Here is a 19155-nt window from a genome sequence, read left to right as displayed (position 1 = left end):
CGCCCTCCCCTCACTTAACGAGGGCGCAAAAATGCTGCGCGCTGCCATTTTGGGCCATTTCCGGGCTTCCGGCGGCCATTTTGGCCGCTGAACAGCTGATCGTCGGGGCTTCGTTTTGCAAAGATCGGTAAGCGAAACGCTTACCGATCTTCGCAAGCAAATTTTGCTCTATCTAAAAAACGTTGAGCGATCGCATTAGCGATCCCAAAAAAGGGATCGCTATGCGATTTCATCGTTGTACGGTGCGCTCGTTAAGCAAGGCACCACTGTATTTGAAAAGTGCTATCCTATCTCCCCTCAGTATTCTTTTCTCAAGGCAAAAGATGCCCAGTTCTTTTCAGTCTTTCCTCCTAGGGCTTGGTTTCCAACCCCCTCATCATCCTTTTTGCCCTCCACTGAACTTGTTCCAATTTGTCAGCATCCTGTCTCAGAACAGCAGTGGAATTCTCACGGAACTGCTCTACGAATCTCAAAAAGAGCAATGGTGAAAGACGAGAGGGCCTGATTTTGGGATATGAGGTGGCTTTAAAGTCTGGGCATTGATCACAGAGATTTCTGACCCAAAGGCCGAAACATGCTCAAGGGATCCCAGAACCTGTATTTCAGGGCCGTAACCTGGGACCTGACAACTCTGCTTCCTAAGCGTGTCCCATGTGCATGTGTTTCCACTTCAAAATGGCATAAGAGTGGGCAGGACATCCAGAGGACTAGAGATCTCCCGCAACAACAAAAAATCTAAGACCTCAGGACTCTGAGGACAGAAGCGGTATAGACGTGCTTGCTTGACATCACAAATACCATAGAGGCGTTCATCATCCTTAGATTTTTAAACCCCTCCTTGAGTGGCTAGAAAAACAACACAAATCATAGGATCATAGAAAAGTGAAGTTGGAAGGGGGCCTACAAGGGTCATCAAGTTCAACCCCCTGCTCAAGGCAGGAATACCATCAAAGGATATCTGCCAGGGGATGATCTAAGTTTTTTTTTTCTTGAATGCCTCCAGAACTGGAGCACTCACCACTCCCAAGGTAACTGGTCCCACCGTGTTCAATGACCTAGGTGTTCAATGGCAGCATTGCGCAAGGTTTCCCAGGTACCATTCAGAAGCGTTTGGCCGTCCCCTTCTTCTGGAGGCACCTGGAGACGGTGCAGCTTGCCTGAGGACACCCAAGCTGGCTCTTCTCCCAGGAGGCCCCGTGGGGGGAATCGAACTCCCAGCTTAAATGAACAACATCCAGTTGTAACTGAAGGAGGGAATGAACACCAAGACATGGAGAAGGAAGAGTGAAGATGCAAACCTAAGTGTGCTAGCTTTCCATCTTCTTTGTCTGACATAATAGCCCTTAAATTAATTTAAACTAGTAGCCCCTTATGCCTCCCGCCCACTGGCCTCCAAGTCGTGTTTAATGGAGACACAGCACTTTCTCCAGAAGGCTGGGCTGAATATCTGCCCATTTCTCCTGCCATATTTGTGAAATGCGTTCCCAAGTCCAGCTTGCTTCCTTTTTGCTTAATGTACGTTGACTGCCATCATTTCCCCAAGGCCTGGTTTGATTATCTTCTTCCTGGGAGGGGGGGGGATAATCCCAACCAACTAGGGATGGACAGACACCCTGAAAGATGTACTAATGCTGTATAGCCAATCAGGTGGAGTTACCTGAAAGCAGAAATGGAGCATCCATCTATTTCTGCTCGGTGCTCCTTTTTGCAAACATTCACGTCGTAAATTGGTTCCCTCCGACTTCCACAGCGCTTGGCAAATTTCTTGGCTTTTAATTGCACAAATATTTAAAAATAACCAACTACACCTTTGTGACACGTTCTCCCTCAAAGTACACAGCGGGGAAGTATTTTGGTACCTTTAAGCTGTTTGCAACTTTTTTAAAAAATAGAATCCACCACGAAGATTTACATTCCAGCTTTCAAGTCCCTGCGGCTCCGATTGTTTGTATCGGGAGTTGCAAAAACTGGATTTAGAGGCATCTATTTTTTACTGCTTTCTGAATCAACCTTGCCCTTGTTCAGGACATTTTCATCCACTTTCAGAACGAGGCTGGAACATTTTCTAAAAGCCAGGGATGGGTTTACTTTTTCTCTTGGCTGAGAATTCTCTCGAAAAGCGTCCGTGTCCAACCTCACCCCACCTTTCAGAGATGCCAGGGGCCACCGAGCCCCATACCTGAAAGCAGCATCAACAGCTCCCCAGCATTCTGTCTCCTGAGATGTCAAGGCTCAAACCCAGAAATCAGATGAAGGGCTTTACAGAGTTACATAAATACAGTCTCATAATGTCACGGAGCAGCAGTCCCGGATGACAAAGACAAAGTACTTCTGGGGCACATGATTATAGAAATGGGCACAAAGAGAATCCGGATAAATTGCCAAGAATTCACATAAAACCCAGCTAACTGAGTAATATGTCAGTCCACGAACAGGGATGGGAAAACTGTTCCTCTCCCTCGCAGCATCTAGAGAGGCAGAAAAAAGCAATCGGCCTTGACAGCCAAGCTTACGGATAACATCCCTAATGGCCTTATTACTATCCCACATGGCACATGCCAAGTTTTTCCAAGCTGGCGGGACTCACCAGTGATAGAATGAAATTAAACTATTCTCCTTCTCCTTTTGATCCTTAAAAAATATGTCTGTGGTATATCCGCGCTCTGGCGCTTTGAAACTTTTATGAAACATGACTTAAAGTCTGCTGTCTGCAACTTGTGTATAAGTTTCATGCATTTTTAAGTATTTGTGCCTGCAGGGTTTTTTTTTTTTTTAATCCATTGTTGTAATGGCTTGCGGATGGCTTTGAGTTGAGTTAAGCGTTAGCACCTGCAGCTACAAGGGAGCAGCTTATACCAGATACTCAGATGAATATTGACGCGACGGACTTGGTTATCTGATCTCAAACTGAAATCAACTCCTTCAGGGATAAATGTCAGCTGTGTCAAACCATCACAGTCTCGAACTACCATGGAGTGTCATAAAACTTATCATGCTCTGAGGACATTGTCTGAGTATCATACATTTGGGCTTGACCCTGGATTGCTACTCCCTTTTTTGTTCCAAATGGCATAAGGAGCGGAAGGGCATGTACTTAGCAACCCCCTGCTCATTACATTCTCCTTACGTCTGGCTTTCTGGTTCACAGACATTGTACATTACATGTGCAAACTCCTTCATCTTGAGCCAGAGCAGACTAATATAAGCTGATAGAGAGGGGATCCCGGATTTCACGTACACAAGCCAAACTTTCTCCTTTGATACTGCTGAGACTGGTCTACCAGAACGGAAAACTGGAAAAACATAAGTTTCATGAGTTTACACCTGATGTTGTGAAATCTGACAAGATGATCCAGACGCCACTTCTGGTTTTTTTTGGGAGGGAGGACTGCCCCCAGTTTAAAACATCTCAAGGAGTGACAAAAAATATGGCATATTTGCTGTGCACTCTTGTAGGCAAAAGTGGTAAAGGCCAGGAAATGCTGGACCACGTAATCCTTTAAAGGGATGCTCCATTTAAAATCGAACAATTTCATCTCTTTAGCTAAACCAGCTTTGAAGCAGCTAGAAAGCCCATAAATGTCTTGATATACAGTTCCTGTGTCGAGAATCTCTGGTAGAGATGGACACGAATCAGAAAAATAATGATTTGTTTTTATGCTTCACCCAAATTGACGAATCACAAATTTATGCTTTTTATGATGAATTGATGAATAGTTTTGTCAATTCACTTTTTCAGTTCCAAATCCTATAAAATGCTCCCCCCCCCCATGTAACTAGAGACACTTACACAACAAAAGCATATTCATTAGCCATACGAGGCCTACGGATGTTGGAAGAAACAGAACGCCTTTTGCTTTTAAGAATGCCCTGCTTCAAGACAGTGAAACATGGAGACCCATGCTGTAATTGATTCAGGGTTCTCAGGATGAGTGCGTCAAGACTTTCTGAGCAACAAGTATAATGACATTATCCTTCATGCCCTGTCCTTCCTTCCCTGTGGTTTCTGAGCTTAGTTACAATCCTCACAATAGCTGTGTGAGAAAAGGATTTCCCCAGAAACAGTGTATTGTTTAAGCTATTCATGTTGTAATAGCAGGTCTTGGAGGATGATTTGATCCTAAATGGGCAATTGAGAGCCATAGGCTTTACAAAAGACCTGCTCTTCATTTATGGATAAAGACCATCTAATTTTGTGCATTTCGGATTCTTCTTACGGAGGGAAGCTGGCTGGGGGAATTGTATGAGTACCTGAACTTTCCAATTTACCACTGCTTCACTGGCTAAGACCCAGGGCTTGCCACTGTCAGGTTTCTTTAAAAACCTTCTAATTTTCTTTGTCTTCTGTTTTAGTTCACATAATGCCAGCAGCTAGCAAACTGCCAGCTTAATTTGCAAGAGAAGAGCAAAGTGAGATTTTTAACATCGTTTCTAGCCTTCTCCATAGGCTGGTAAAATTAATCATGCCATTCTGAGATGCAAAAGATAATTCTTTCCCACCTGCCTGATCCTCTTTTGGAGTTTCAGAAACTTTGTTTAATTTTTAAATGACCTTATCAGAAGTCTATGCTGGCTGGTACAGGTAATTAGAAGACGACCCAGCTAGAAAGCTAATCATCCACCCACATCCTACACATGTTAAAAAAAAACAACTGAGCCTCTTTCCAAGTGGAGGTCCCTGTCTGTCAAATCTGCCATCTGTCTGATCTCCTTTGGTTTGTATTCCTGCCTTGAGCATTGGGTTGGATTCAATGGCCTTAGAGGCCCTTCCAAGTTCATTACACTGTGATTCTCTGTTTCTAAGTATTTTAAATCAATCAATTAATCCAATTTTCCCCTATAAATGCCGACCCCACACAGCCCCTTGGCTTCCCTTGGACTCCCCCCCCCCAAATCCTCTGTCAATGTGATGATCTTATCAAAAGTGGACGTGTTTCATTCATCATCCTCCCCTGAGAAGTGGAAGGGGCCAGAGTGAATCAGTCAACCTTATGGTTCCCATTACACGGCTGCCTTTTCTGGCTGGCCATAATCTCTTGCGAAACCGGCAACACAGCGTCTTTCATACAACTCATCTCGGAGAGTCTCAGAACATGCAAGTTTCCGGGTGATAACAAAAGCCTCATTATCATTATAGCCCATGAAGAGTTCTGTGTAACTTGGAAAGCTAGGGTGTTACTTCTGGAGCTGGAGAATTGGTCCTTTTGACTACTGCAATCTGAGGCCGGGGGGGGGGGCGGGAACAACCCGAAAAAATAGTAGAATTAGAAAAGCTGCTGGGAAAATGTCTCTATTCTTGGAAGAAAATTGAATTTTCCAGAACTTGTGAGTAACCTATTTGAACACAGAATAGACTGTAAAACTGTCTGGTTCGTCGTACCGGAGAGATCTCCTCTCCTCTGTCTGCAGGATTTAATAGAAATTTGCCATCAAATGGGTTTAAAATGGCTATAGTCTCTTTTTTTTTCTATAGCAACGGGCACAAAGCCTATGGTGCGGTGTAATTTTGAAAAAGACCCCTGCAAAAAAAAGCAACAACCAACAACCCAGTTAGTAGGGAGAAGAGTTATTAGTAGAAATATCTTGCAACCTAAGAAAACAGGGCACATTGTTTGAGGGGGTCAAACATGAAAGAGGCCCCCCGCCATGATGGGTGTGGGACTCTAGAAGTCGTAATCCAAAAAAGTAACTTATTGAAGTGTTGTCCTTCCTGAACGGGAGAAATGCAACCTTAAAAGAGGCCGGCCTTGACCATCCAGCTCCTTTTGAATGTTGCCCTTCAATATGGCAGCTGCCTTCAGAAAGAATGTGGGAAGGATCCTCTCAGAGGGCTGTTTGGGGCACCGACCGCCATAAGGAGCGATCCAAAGACACAATAGCTGGATTAGCCCCTATCCACAAATGGAGAGCAGGTCTTTTGCAAAACCAATGGCTCTTCATGGCCCCAATTAAACTCTTGTGCCTTTGGTGGTAGAAATAAAGAATCAAGGGCTCGGAGAAGCTACTTCAGCTGCCAGAAAGAGCGATTTTTTTGGCATTGGCTTCCAAGGAAGTCCGTTTTCAAAGCCCCGGAAGAAACAGAAGAGTCTCAACCTCAACCTGGTCCTCAAACGAAGGCTAGCCAGCCAGATGGAAGCGGGAGACCTTCAGCTTCCACCCGGTAGTGATCGCAGAATCATAGAAAGGTTCATCTAATCCAACTCCCACCCAGGTAGGGATGCTAGAGCATCCCTGACAGATTGGCTTTCATGGACCACTTGGGGTTTTAGAGGGGTCAAGTTACACATTATACATAGCACACCCTCAGAAGCTGAAGTCCCAGAGATGTCCTTCGGGCAGACCTGCCTAACTGAGCAATCAGATTTGCCCACAAACCTCAGTGATGCAGCAGAAGACAGAAAACCTCATTTGGAAAATGACGGGACATCAGAAAAAGTTCCTGCCGTGACAATCAGCTGTCTTTCAGCCCTTGGACACAATCACTTCTAAAGACGTGCTATGTGTAATGTACAGGGATGAAGACTTGCTAACTGGGTCTCACAACCTACAACTTGAGTTGGAAGCAACTCGGTTTCCTCCCCCCCCCCCAAGATTGGATTCGAATCACGACTCTGACCCGTTCGTCCGAATCGGGGGACTGGTCCATCGACTCGAGGTTTTGGACTCAGGCTCCGGCCCGAAGATTCGCACTCAGACCCGAAGACTTGCCAGCATATCTGGTAATGTATAGTTTGAACCCACCCCAGATGCAAATCTTCCCAGAACTATATGGAGGTGCCTGGAATTGAACCAGACTCTTTGCATACATAACACACACTCCCTCGTTGCTGCTTGGGCGGAGCAAGTCGTTATATCACACGAAATTCGGAGTACTTGGGGCCATCTTATCTTCCCCTCACCCCCACTAGGGTGCCCCAGTTGCTCTTTGGCTACCTGGCCTCTGTGGGACGTTGCTTAAAAACTATGCTTCCATTCCCCGAACGTGTCAGCAGGAGGAGAAAGTCCACCTGGATTCTGCACAGCCTGAACGGACTGGACCGGATGCTGAGCAGCCTGCTGAGTTCACCATTTTTGTTCCCCCTCCCCCCAAGCAGCCTCCTTGACCCGTGACTCTGCTTGAACAATCCCGGACTTTACTCAGGAAGAGCATGGACCAAAGGCCTTTCAAAGATGGTTAACTCCCACCCACCCCAACGTAGTCAAGCATTAGCCCGCAGAGCAGATTGCATCCGGCGTTTGGGGTATTTTTTGGGGGGGTGGGTCAGTTGGCACGGTTTGGTGCCCATTCTGTCTTCCTTTAACCACAGCTCCTCCGGTCCGGTTAATCTTCACTCGAAAGGTTTGGAACAGGCGAGGTGGAAACAGAAAGCGGCCAAGCAAGTAACCCCCACTTCCGCTGGATCCAACTTTATTTGGCCGCACATTAAACCGTTCTGCCACCCGCTTGCCTTTCCCCCTCCCTCTCCTTGTTCGTACATTCACTTGGAAGCAAAACCCACCAAGCTCACTGCGGTTAGCCTCTCACCAGAGCATGGGAAGTGACTTTTTTTGAAATGACCTGTCCCATCATCCCCTAGCAGGGATGGGAATTCAAGTCACAAGACTTGCTAGCAAAGTTGGACTTAATTTCCTCCAGTGACTTGACTCGGTTGGATCTGGATTCCTGCCTCGAGCAGGGGGTGGGACTGGATGGCCTCAGAGGCCCCTTCCAACTCCATCATTCTAGGATCCCATGCTCTGGAGGGCAGACTTTTCAGCAACAGTGGAAAAATATTGGGCATATGACTGACAGGCAAAGTAATCAGACTCTATGGCAGAGCAAAAAGGCCAAGGTGTGACTCTCCCACTGGCAAACGAACCATGTAGATTTTCAAGCTCTGTTTGCCAGCGATCATTCGGGGACAGGCGCTGGCCAACTCGGAAGAGGCCGTTCAAGGCCGTTTTTCACAAGATTAATTTTCTACCCAGCACAGGTTCTGGAATGTGGATCTTGTGAATGTTTTCTATCCATCCCCTTTAGTCAGATGGATCTGGTGAATTTCGTTGGGCTGGTCTTCCTCGGACGCCTCCATTTGGGGCTGTTTTTCACAATATCGATTTTCTGTCTGGAATGGGCAGTGGGAGGTTGGTCTTGCCGATGATTTGCTTTTTCCCCCATCTCATCAAGTCACACATGTGCTGTGAATTGGGTTGGGTTTATCTTACTCGTACGTTGCCATTCTGGGCCCTTGTGTTTTATTTGGGCAGGTTGGGGGCAACGAAGGGCTAATGAAATAGTCATATCCATTGGGTTTGAGGTCGAAAATGTGGTCCGGATGTTTGTCCAGCACGTTCCGCCGGTTTGGGCATCAATTTTTAACTAAGAAGTCCACATTGCATCCTCTTCTATTCCTTTCCGTTCCAACTTTTACCTAGTCTCATTTTTTTTTCTTGCGTGACAAAACACCACCAGAAATATTCAAAGCCAATCTTGCTTGCCCTGTAACGAAACACTGCAACGGCTCATCAGGATTATCAAGAAGGAAACCGAAATAAATATTGCAGCCCATATTTGACCATCAAAACCTTGTTCTGCTTTCATGGAGATTCCCATGTACTGTGCTCATGCTCGTTTATCAGCTCTGGGAAACAAACAGGAAAACATTTATTTATAAAAACGGTCAGTCAAAACTGTGGATTGCCCCCGAGCCTGATAAGAGTTGGCACTCAACAGATCCGAGCCTGGAGTAATAACAGACGTTGCTGTCCCTTTCTTGTAAAACATCAGCACTCCCCAAAGCTTAAAAAAATGGGACAGATGAGTCCGGGCTGGACAATGGAAGAAAAATAGACTCAGAGAGCCAAAATAAAATTGGAACACCATCAAATGTTCTCTTGGAAATAAAGATCCCCGGAATGTCACCTAGAAAAGAATACAGGACTTCCACAGATCTTTTGAACAACTGAAGAGGTCTTGATTCCTTCTCTGTAAATTCTCTGAGGATACTCTGTTTTTAAAATGAGATTCCCCCAAAGCAGACGTGGTTTAGGTTTCCCTGTAATGGACCTCATGACTGCTGTATGATTGTCTTTCATACTGCAAAGAGCTTCATCTGCCAGTGTAAGACTTTCCCTCTTTTCCAGCTCATTCGTGTCTTTTTTTTCCAGCATCCTCTGGTTGATGTGCCTGTAGAGCCTACGCAGAGGGAGCTGGCTTGGCAAAAACACACACTGAAATTCTCTCTCCTGCTAGAGGGTCTGCGGTGAGATGGTCTACCGACAGCCGCTCTTCCTGTGGGTCGGGCGACATCTCTCAAAAGAAGCCAACAAACAATGGGATGATAGTGGCAAAAGTCTTTTTGCAATGGTGTTTTAGACAGGGAAGCAGGTTTCTGCGTTTGGGCAGCCTTGCAAAAGAAAAGGTTGTCGTGCAGATATGCCTATGCATAGAGAGTCCTACTATATAGTGACAAAGATGTGAGCCTTAGAGGCATCCAGTTTTCCAAAAAGTTCATAGCAAATGTAATGTAACTATCACTGTGGCATAGTGAATTTTGCTGGTAAAGAATCTGCAAAGCAGGAGTGCGGACTACATTATCATAGTTTCTAGAACCAGACAGTGGTTCAGCAAGGAATGGCACTGTTGTGTATCTGCAATTTCTATTGATTTTATTCTGTAGATTCGCTGATTCCCTTCAGCACTTACAGCCTGGTCCCAGTTAGGCCCTCAACTGAACCACCACAACAAAACATAGCAGGAGTTTGCAGGAACAAATAACCCTCTAAAAACAGTAAACAAAATCAACATCAAAAACACGTTCAAAGCAATAAGTCACAACAGTCCATTCAAAATCCCAACCCAGGCAGCCAGTCCATAAGGTAAAGCTTGACTGAAGAAGAAGGTCTTTGCCTGTTTATGAAAGGACAGCAAAGATGGGGCAAGTCTGGCTTCCAGTGGGAGGGAGTTCCAAAGGCTGGGGGCATTTTGAAACACAGCTGCATGTTTGATAGTGCAGGGCTGGTGTTAAAATACTGGTATGTGTTTCAAACACTTAGTTTTTTTTTTTAATTGGCTCCTTATATTATCTTTTTCATGGCAAGGACAAGAAAAAAATGTCCAAAAAGAGGCAGAGAGCGAGAGACCCCCAAAAGGGTCAAAGGCTGCATTGTGTTACTGTGCTCATCCTTATTCAATTATTACATTTTCCCCCCCTTGCTCAGAGCTTAGGAAAGTTCCTTTTCGTGCAGATGCTGGAAGATAACTTTTTGGAGCGCCAGCCTAGAATCCTGTCAGAAGGTCAACATGGGGAGATTTAACAATCAGAAGGATTGGTGGCAGGTGATACATTTATAGGTCACTCATAAAAATATATACAGTGGTGCCCCGCTTGACAATTACCTTGTTAGATGAGGAAATTGCTTAACGATGAGTATTTTGCAATCGCTATAGCAATCGCAAAATGTTTTAATAGGAAAAAATCACTTGATGATTTTTCGCTTTACGCCGATCAGAAAACAGCTGATCGTCCAGTTTCAAAATGGCCACCCGCTGTGCAAAATGGCTCCCCACTGTTTTCAGGACTGCTTTTTCACTCTACAGGCACTGGAAAATGGCCGCCCTATGGAGGATCTTCACTGGAAGATGAGGTATTTCGCCCATTGGAATGCATTAACCGGTTTTTAATGTGTTTCAATGTGTTTTTTACTTTCGCTTGACGACGATTTTGTTCTACAGCGATTTTGCTGGAACGGATTATCCTCGTCAAGCAAGGCACCACTGTATTTAAAAATCATATAAAATGCAAGCTTCTGTGGGTAAATCACATAAGAGGGACTGTTGACATCATCTTCAGGACAGCCAATCCCAAGGGTGCTGCTGCCTTCGGAACCCAACCCCATCCTCCTGGGTCTTTGTGACCTCACAGGGGCCCCACCTTTCTGCTGCGCAGGGCAGGAGACCAGAAGGGAGGTCAGTGGCCAGAGGGCAGTCGAGCAGAGAGAGTGGCAGGGACTGCAGGGGGCCCAGCCCTTCTGCCCAAGGCAAGTTCTGAACTTGCTAAGTGGGCTTGCGAGTTAACAGCTCGAGGCTGGTGGAGATCTGTGGCTTGAAGCTGGCTGATGTCGGTGATGGACCAGGGGAAAGTCGGAGGATGTTGGCTGACAGAAGCTGGTGGCATCTGCCGGTGGAAACTGGCTGATGCCGCAAGGCGGAGGCCAGCAGAGGTTGGCGGATGAAGCTGGTGGATGTTAGCCTCCTGAAATCAGCTGGCCGAAGTTTGGTGGATATCGGTGGATAGAAGCCTGTGTGTGGGTGTGTGAATGGCTGGTGGAATGAATGTGTGTGTGGATGGGCTGGCTGGTGTTCCATGGGGATGTCGCCTGGGCGTGTGTGTGACCCAAGCATTTGGGAGCTGGTGGAGGCTGTCTTCAGAAGTGGAGTGGAAGAGATGAACGTGTGGATATTCCTGGTGGAAGCCAGTGGATGTTGGCAGGCAGAACTTTGGGATGAAGTTGCCAGAACACTGGTCGGCGGATACGCCTGGGTTGAAGCTGGTTGACAGCCATGGACGAGTTCGCCCCTTAGTTGGTATTTTTTTCTCTTGCAGGGCCCGAAACTTCCTCTGCCCCAGGAGGAAGCGAGGGACCAGAAGGCAGGTGTCCTGCTGGAGCTGAACCAGGCCATTGTCTCCGCTGAGGATACCTGCTTAGCTTCTTTTCCAAAACCAATAAAAGAATTTTCCGGAATGGCTTTGAAGTGTTGTTTTGTTTGTCAGGGGCTTTCATGGGAGCATCTTCCCCATCCCCTCATTATAAAATCTGGGGCCCAATGCCCTGGGATGGGTCTCTGTGCGGTCATGGTGTGGGACCTTGTGATGTCACAAGAGGCAGGAGCCTCTTCAACAGTGGAAACGTAATGTGTCTGCTGCAGGCATGAAGGAGGGGGAGAGGTACCGTTGGTCCCCTATACGACTTCCTAAATATATTACCGTATTTTTCGCTCCATAAGACGCACCTTTCCATAAGACGCACCGATTTTTTAGGAGAAGAAAACAGGAAAATATAATCTGTTTTCTTCGCTCCATAAGATGCACAGACTTTCCACCCCCCTGTTTTGTGGGGAAAAAGTGAGTCTTATGGTGCAAAAAATACAGTATGTCCCCAACGCATGCCGGAAGCCAGTGAGCCCCGGTGCCATTCAGAGAGGGTTGGAGTTGTGTACCCAAACATTATGACCACCCTGTAACAATAAACGAGACTCATTCCACCACTGCTCCTGACATTTGTTTGCCTGGCCTGGAGATTCAGGGGAGCCCAGCCATTTCCTGGCACAGCAGCTCATTCTCTGAGACCTGGCAAGCCTCATCTTCATCATCAACACCATGAGCACTCCATGGGGTTGCCAGAAATCTAAACTGAATTGATGGCACACAGTTATAAATAATGGGATGGGGCTTCCTTTCCTGCTACAGACACCATCGGGGCAGGACCATGAAAATCAACCCAACGTGTGTGTGTGTGTGTTTCTTTTTCATTTGTGGGGCAGCGACGTTGATTTGGGTGGAACGGGAAAACACTCCGTAGCTGTTCTGGAATCAGATAGGAAACCTGTCCATGGGGAGTTCTAATGAACCCTCTACTTTTAGGCAAAACGTATTACTGTATAGTGCTGTGCTCAAAACGCTGAGAGGGAATGATCATCATCTTACCATCCTCTTAGAACTGCAGAGCTGGAAGGACCTGATGGATCGTAGAGTCCATCTCCCATCAAGGAGGCCCAGCGGAGGAATCGAACTCCCAACCTTTGGCTCCACAACCAGATGCCTAAACCACTGAGCTATCCAGCAATCAACTGACTATTCAGAAAACAATCGTTTCCAGCACTGGCGCTTGTGATGGTCACAGATGATAATTCCCCAAAAACCTGAGAAGTATTCTGCATTCTAACCGGATTAAGTCACACGACTGGCTATTTTACTTTTATTTCAGTCATTTTCTTAAGATTAAACTAATCCTATTCTAAGCCTTATGCTGAGTGACTTGGGTTTGCAGAGCCGGAGGTTCGGGGTTCAATTCCCCACTGTGCCCCCAGAAAGAAGAGCCAGCCTGTATAACCTTGGGTAAGCTGCATAAACCCAGAGTATTCCCAGAAGAAGGGAAGGGCAACAGCTTTATCATTTATATCTAGGAAACCTGAAATCATAGATCACAATTTACTTGACACCATATAGAGTGGTCCAGTGGTCCAGATAGGCGGGATACAAATCAAATCAAATCAATCAATCAATCAATCAATCAATCAATCAATCAATCAATCAATCAATCAATAAAATAATTACTTGTTATTGTATTATAAACTTTATTTGTAAAGGGAGGCATGTATTCTTCTCCCTTGAGAAACGGGAGGGTAATGCCAGCTGACAGAAACTAATGTGTGGATTCAAGTGCTAATAATGCTAATTGAACCAGTTAAGTGTGGGTTTTTTTCTGATTTACAAGCTAATTTCTAATATTTAACCAATTAATTTTTAAACCTAACATCCCCAGCTCTGGGAGGGATAATGTTTTATCACCCTCCAATTGTGAAGCTGCTCTCTCAATGTGAAGTTGCCCTTGATTAAACTAGGGTTCGAGAGACATGAAAAGCAAGGTGAAGAGAAGCAGTGGAACGGTGAAATTACAGCATGTTGGAACAATGCTGCGTCTGGAGGCTGAAGAACGCAGCCCGTCTCAGATCGGCTGCTTTTCCAAGACAACCACAATGTGAGGCACATAGACAGTGAGAGAAACAAGCTGGCAGCTTGTTGAGCGCTAAAAGTCTCGTCCGTCCAGACGTCCAGCTTAATCTGCATCATATTCCCTGCAAAGTCTTCGGAGTGAAGTGCATTTAGTCCAACGGAGGCCCAATGACGCTCAATTGACGTTCAATCCTAAGCAGTGGAAAGCCGGTTGAGTTGTCAAGGAGGTTAAAAAAAAATACAGACTTTTACAGCCAGCCTTTGGATTTCCATTGTTCAAAGTTTAATTTCAACAGGCACCCAAGCAACCCCTTGATGTCCAAAACCTACTACAAGAAACACACATTTCCAGCCTGTTTCTCCCCTCTGGATGCCCTGATGATGGGATGGCCAGCCTTAAAATGCACTGCCCCGCATGCTTGTGTCCCTCTGTGGCCCTTGCATGCCAGATCAGCTCACTTTGCCATTCCCTTGGCTTGCTCTCTGCAAAGAGCAAAGGACCAGCCGGTCAACAGAGTCCAGGGCTCCCATTGACCCTCCCTATAAACCTGAACGGGTTGAAGGACCTGATGGAAAGGACCTGATGGAAAGGATGAGGCCACCACTGTGCCAACCCTGGCGATAGGAAGCAGCTGCCCACTGACATGTCTGTCTCTGTGTGTGTTTGTGTGTGTGTGTCTTCCTTCCTTAAAATGTGAAGGCCAAGGAAAGAGATGGAGAACGAAGGTGCCTTGAGGGGGCAGGCAAGGAAAAGACTATTCGTGGCGACACACAGCAGTGCGTCCACTTACTGTGTTTGGTGCCTAGATTTTGTTGTCCTTGGCTGCATGTCTGCACCAAATAGGCGGGAGGTCAAGGGAAGCTTGGTGTCTTGGCCGGGCCCTCCAGAATTCAACGTGTCTGGGAAATGCATTTCCTATCATTGAATGGTAGAAGTTTATAATTGCCAGAGAACTCAAAGGTCACTGAGTCCGACCTTGTGCTAAAGCAGGGGATCTACCGCTTCCGTGAAGGAGAATCTACCATTTTCTAGTCTGGTGGCTCCCTATCTGGGGTCCCCAGATTTTCTTGGACTGCAACTCCCAGAAATCCTGGCTGGCCACAGCTGGTGGCCCTCAATTTATGGTGACTCAAGAGAGGGAAAAGGCACTGAGCAGAAAGGCGGGGCTCTCTTTGAGTTCAGAGACAAAGAAAGAATGATTGGTTAGGGCTGGATCGATGGACAGTCACCCCTGCCCAGAAAGGTCCCTCCCCCAGCCAAACCAGCTAAAGGCAGCATGCAGGAGTGCAAAAACGTCGACATGGAAATATCATTTGTGGACCTCAAATGTTCCCCTTGAGCAACCATCTGGCATCACCTATGCCAAGAGAGGAGAGCCAGGCCAACAGAAAGGTCAAAAAACAACGAAGAAGGAAAACGTAGTGAGATAAACACGGGCTTGTTGCAAGAGCATTGCTGACTTCTTGGCCAGGCTGGCCGGGGAATTCTGGGACATGTTGTCCAACCAAACACGGGTGCTAAATTCTGAGCCTAATCTCCAAGCTTCAGAATGCCAGGTTATGTCAGACTCTGAAAAAACCAGAGCGTTCACTGGCGATGTTTCCCTTCTCCTCAGGGCTTCTTCTCCGAGAAAGCGAACTGCTTAAAAATAAACATTCATTTCAGTTGTTTAAATCCGAGCAGTTTTCACTGAAAGCCTCAAGTATTCTCCTCACAGTGCATGAAACTGTTCTGGCGAAGTTTCTAGTCCACAAGCAATAATAAGAGTGGGATGAGGGAGAAATTACCCTGTCTTGGCATGGACCGGTTGACCCCCCCTCAGCCTTCTCTCTGCGAGCGCTGGGACTTCTGAGGGAAAAAATCGTAGAGGATTTGCTTATTTTGAAAATATCCCCGTAGCATCCAGTATCTTTGACATAATTATAGGGTGGGAGCCACTAGAACACAGCATGGCCTCGCTTTGTGCTTGGGCCTGCATTTTTCTCTCCCTCTCTTTTATATAATTGTAATTTTTCTACTCTGTTTTGGAAACTTTTCCTCGCGAGTAACTTTATCCTTGTGGTTTCAGTCCTTCGGGGACTCTGTTTCTGGCTTGTGGGCTGCACTGAGAGAGAGAGGGAGAAAGAGAAGCCACAAAAAATGAAAATAATTTTAAAAAACCTTGTGGGGAACCCAGCCTCATTCTCGCAGACTGCCTGTTTGCACTTGAGCATCCTTCAGCTTTCAGGAAAAGCACACGTGGTTGAACGCTTCTCAGCGCAAGCTCTGGGCTCTGGGTGGTCAACCAGCCATCCTGAACGCTTTGATGTTGTCTGATAATGGAAAGGAGGAGGCCCCGTTAGTGCTCAGGAGATATCGCCACAAGCTGAAGGTCTCCAAGAGAAGGCTGGGTCTTTATTCTAAAAATCACAACTTTGTCAGTGAGAGAAGACAAGACAGGGCTGGACGGATGAAGAAGCTCACCCAGGAGAAGGCTTCTCCCTCTAGTCAACACAATATCATATTGAACTCGTCGGATCTCATTTGATTCTAAGCAGGATCAGGCTGGTTCACAGAGCTGTTCATGAGCAGTTCTGGCACCCAGGGAGAGCAATGGAAAATGCATTGCAATGTTGTTGTTATGTGCTGTCAAGTCGCACTTGACTTGAGATAGGTATGAATTTAAAAAAACCAAATCACCGCATTTATTCAAAAATCACAAATTCGTAGATTCGTATGTGTACAATTCGATGCCCGCAATGAATACGAATCAATGGATGTTATTTTTGATTCATATTTTTTCAGCTTTTAAATGGCATCCAAGTCTCCTAGAGACACCAAAATGGCATGGAGGTTTCCTCTGACTCTCCTCTACAATCCCTCCATGTTTGGTGAAGATTGCATTTCAGATGTTCAAGTTATACAGCCACCAAGAGCACACACCCCCAAGAAAATTGCCCCCAGGAACCTAGAGACAGCAAAATTACGGAGAAGCTTCCTACAACTCTCCTCTCCAATTTTGTTTGGTGAAGACTGGGTTTCCCCAAGGCAGCTGCTAAAGGCTGCTTTCCTTGGGGGGGACCCACTTTGTGGGTGTTTAACTTGGATGTCTGAAATCCAATCTTCACCAAATTTGGATGGATTGAAGAAGAAAGCCATTGAAACTGTCTCTGGAATTTTGGTGTCTCTAGGTGCCTGGGGGGAACTTTCCTGGGGTAAGGCTCTTTGTGGGTGTATCACTCGGATGTCCGAAACCCCAAACTTCACCAAACTTGCAAGGTTTGAAAGAGTCTCTGTGAATTTGATGTATCTAGGTTTGGGAGGGGGGCATTTTATGGGATTTAAAACTAAAAAATAAATTGACAGATTGATTCATCAGTTCATCAGGGGAAAAAATCATAAATTTGTAATTTGTGATTCGTCAACTTTGACGAATCACAAATCGAAATCAATCACCATTTTTCTGATTCGTGGCCCCCTCAAATGGTGGATTGAGTGCTCTCAAAAATGTCTCGTCCTCAACAGCCCTGCTCAGCTCCTGCAGACTCAAGCTGCTGGCTTCCTCTAGAGTAGTGTTTCCCAACACTGGGACCGTGACCTCCAAAGGGGTCACAAAGTGTTTTCAGACAGGGAGCTATGGGTCACCTTATATGTGTTGTTAAAAAAATTTTCTTGATCTTTTGGCGCAGGTTTTAATGTTAGTTTGAACTTAAGAGAAACAGACCCTTTGGGGGGAAAAGAAGTCTCTGCTTTTGGAGAAGGGATGGCTTCACCCTATTAAAATGCATTTTTATGCAAATATAGTGAAGGGTCACTGGTTACTAGGCTGTTATAAAGGGAGGCTGCAACTCAAAAAACGTAGGACCCGCTTCTTTATTTTTCTGGCCGTCCAGGGGTATTCACAAAGCTCTCCTCTGGCACCACATTTCAAGTGAATCTATTTTTTTTTTCTTGTCAGCTTTCTTCATTGTTCAGCGTTTACATCCATCCTATGGGTGAAAATAATGGGGACATTCCATCATGTGAAAATAATGCAAGAAGTAATTACAGCTTACCATACATATGGATGGATGGATGGATGGATGGATGGATGGATGGATGGATGGATGGATGGATGGATGGATGGATGGATGGATGGATGGATGGATGGATGGATGGATGGATGGATGGATGTGATTTCTGGGCCATTCTGTATTTAGAGCTGTAGCAGTATCATTACATCCAATGAGATGTGCTCAAAGATGTTAGCAGGCATGCAGAATGGCTTTTTGGGAGAAGAGATGATATGGAAAATGGGTAGAAGAGGGGAAAACTGGGAATTATTCGCTGGCTCAGATTTTGATCCAAGCCAGAAAAGGCTTTTGTGAAACTCCCTGGCCCTCCACACTAGAATTAACTCCAAGCTCTTCTGCTAAAGCTCTTTTTGCTCCTTACAGCCCTCTAATTTCTAACTACCCTCGAAGAATCTGCGGCAAATCATCAGAGGCCAAGCGCCAGGTCCAAAACTATTTCCTGCCCATCCTCGGCCTGGTAAAGATAATCTAGGCAGGGTCACAGAAGAATGTTCCTCCAGTTGGCCAGCATTTCTACAAAGATGCCCCCCCCCCAAACGTCAAAGGAAATCACTCTAAAGGAAATTAAAGATCGCCGCCCCAGGATGTGGGCAATGCTCTGCCAGGGGGTTACATTTCTCTTGTCTCAATGCATGTTTAATCGTGCACAACCAACACTGATCTAGAAGTGCAACGGAGTGTTGAAAAAGCCAAGCCAAGTCTGTAAAGCCTCAGGCCACTCCCTGGCTCTTCCTCTGGTCCTACCAATTCTCTCCTCGCTTCGTCAACCTTCTAACCTTTAGCTCAGCAGGAATAGTTCCTCCAGTCTTCACAGATTCCAAATGCTGTCTGTTTGCAAAGGTAGATGAGCTGGGCCGATAGTCCAGCATGAGGAACGGTGATGATCCAGAACGGGTGATGGACTCATAAGGCAATCCATGGCTTGCGCTCACTCTGATATTCCCCATTGAGTTCCTTTTTTTTTTTTTTTTTTTTTTTTTTTTTTTGCTTCTTAATGAGCCGTCTGTATTTATAATTCCTGGGATCTTAAAAGAAACAGCCAACTTAAGTGGAAATGTAAATAGCGCGGGCCTTTGAGCAGAGAAGAATATGGTTCGTGGTCTCTTTTTTTGTTGCAAGCTAATCCCCCAATCAAGCATCCCAACCTCCTTTGATCGCTCAAGCCAGACCGCAGAGTTTTTGCCAGGCCAAGAAAACATTCTGTCCTGATGCACTTTACCATAAACTCGGCAAGCATGATCTAAGATGACGTTTTGCTCATGTGCCATGAAAACCTCTGGTAACTACCTCCCAGTCCGGTGGTCAAGAAGGGGCAGGTCATGTGGAGTCACCCCCTTGTTCCGATGACACCATGGAGCAACAGCTACAAGTCGCAAAGATGCTTTGA

The 19155-nt window shown here is 45.9% G+C and overlaps 1 long non-coding RNA gene across 1 annotated transcript; it reads right to left on the bottom strand.

Annotated features, from left to right (window-relative positions):
• Positions 1-17554: 17554 nt before the first annotated feature.
• Positions 17555-18793, bottom strand: LOC140707967 (uncharacterized). Its single transcript, XR_012088093.2, has 2 exons — positions 18545-18793; positions 17555-17684 (listed from the first exon to the last, which is right to left on the bottom strand). It is a non-coding gene; the product is annotated as an uncharacterized LOC140707967 (long non-coding RNA).
• Between the last annotated feature and the right edge of the window lie 362 nt (positions 18794-19155).

This window comes from Pogona vitticeps, chromosome 6 (genome assembly GCF_051106095.1).
Source record: "Pogona vitticeps strain Pit_001003342236 chromosome 6, PviZW2.1, whole genome shotgun sequence".
In the NCBI taxonomy this organism is placed as follows: Eukaryota; Metazoa; Chordata; class Lepidosauria; order Squamata; family Agamidae; genus Pogona; species Pogona vitticeps.
Note: the sequence above shows the minus strand (reverse complement) of the source record. Positions and strands in the feature narration are given on the sequence as shown.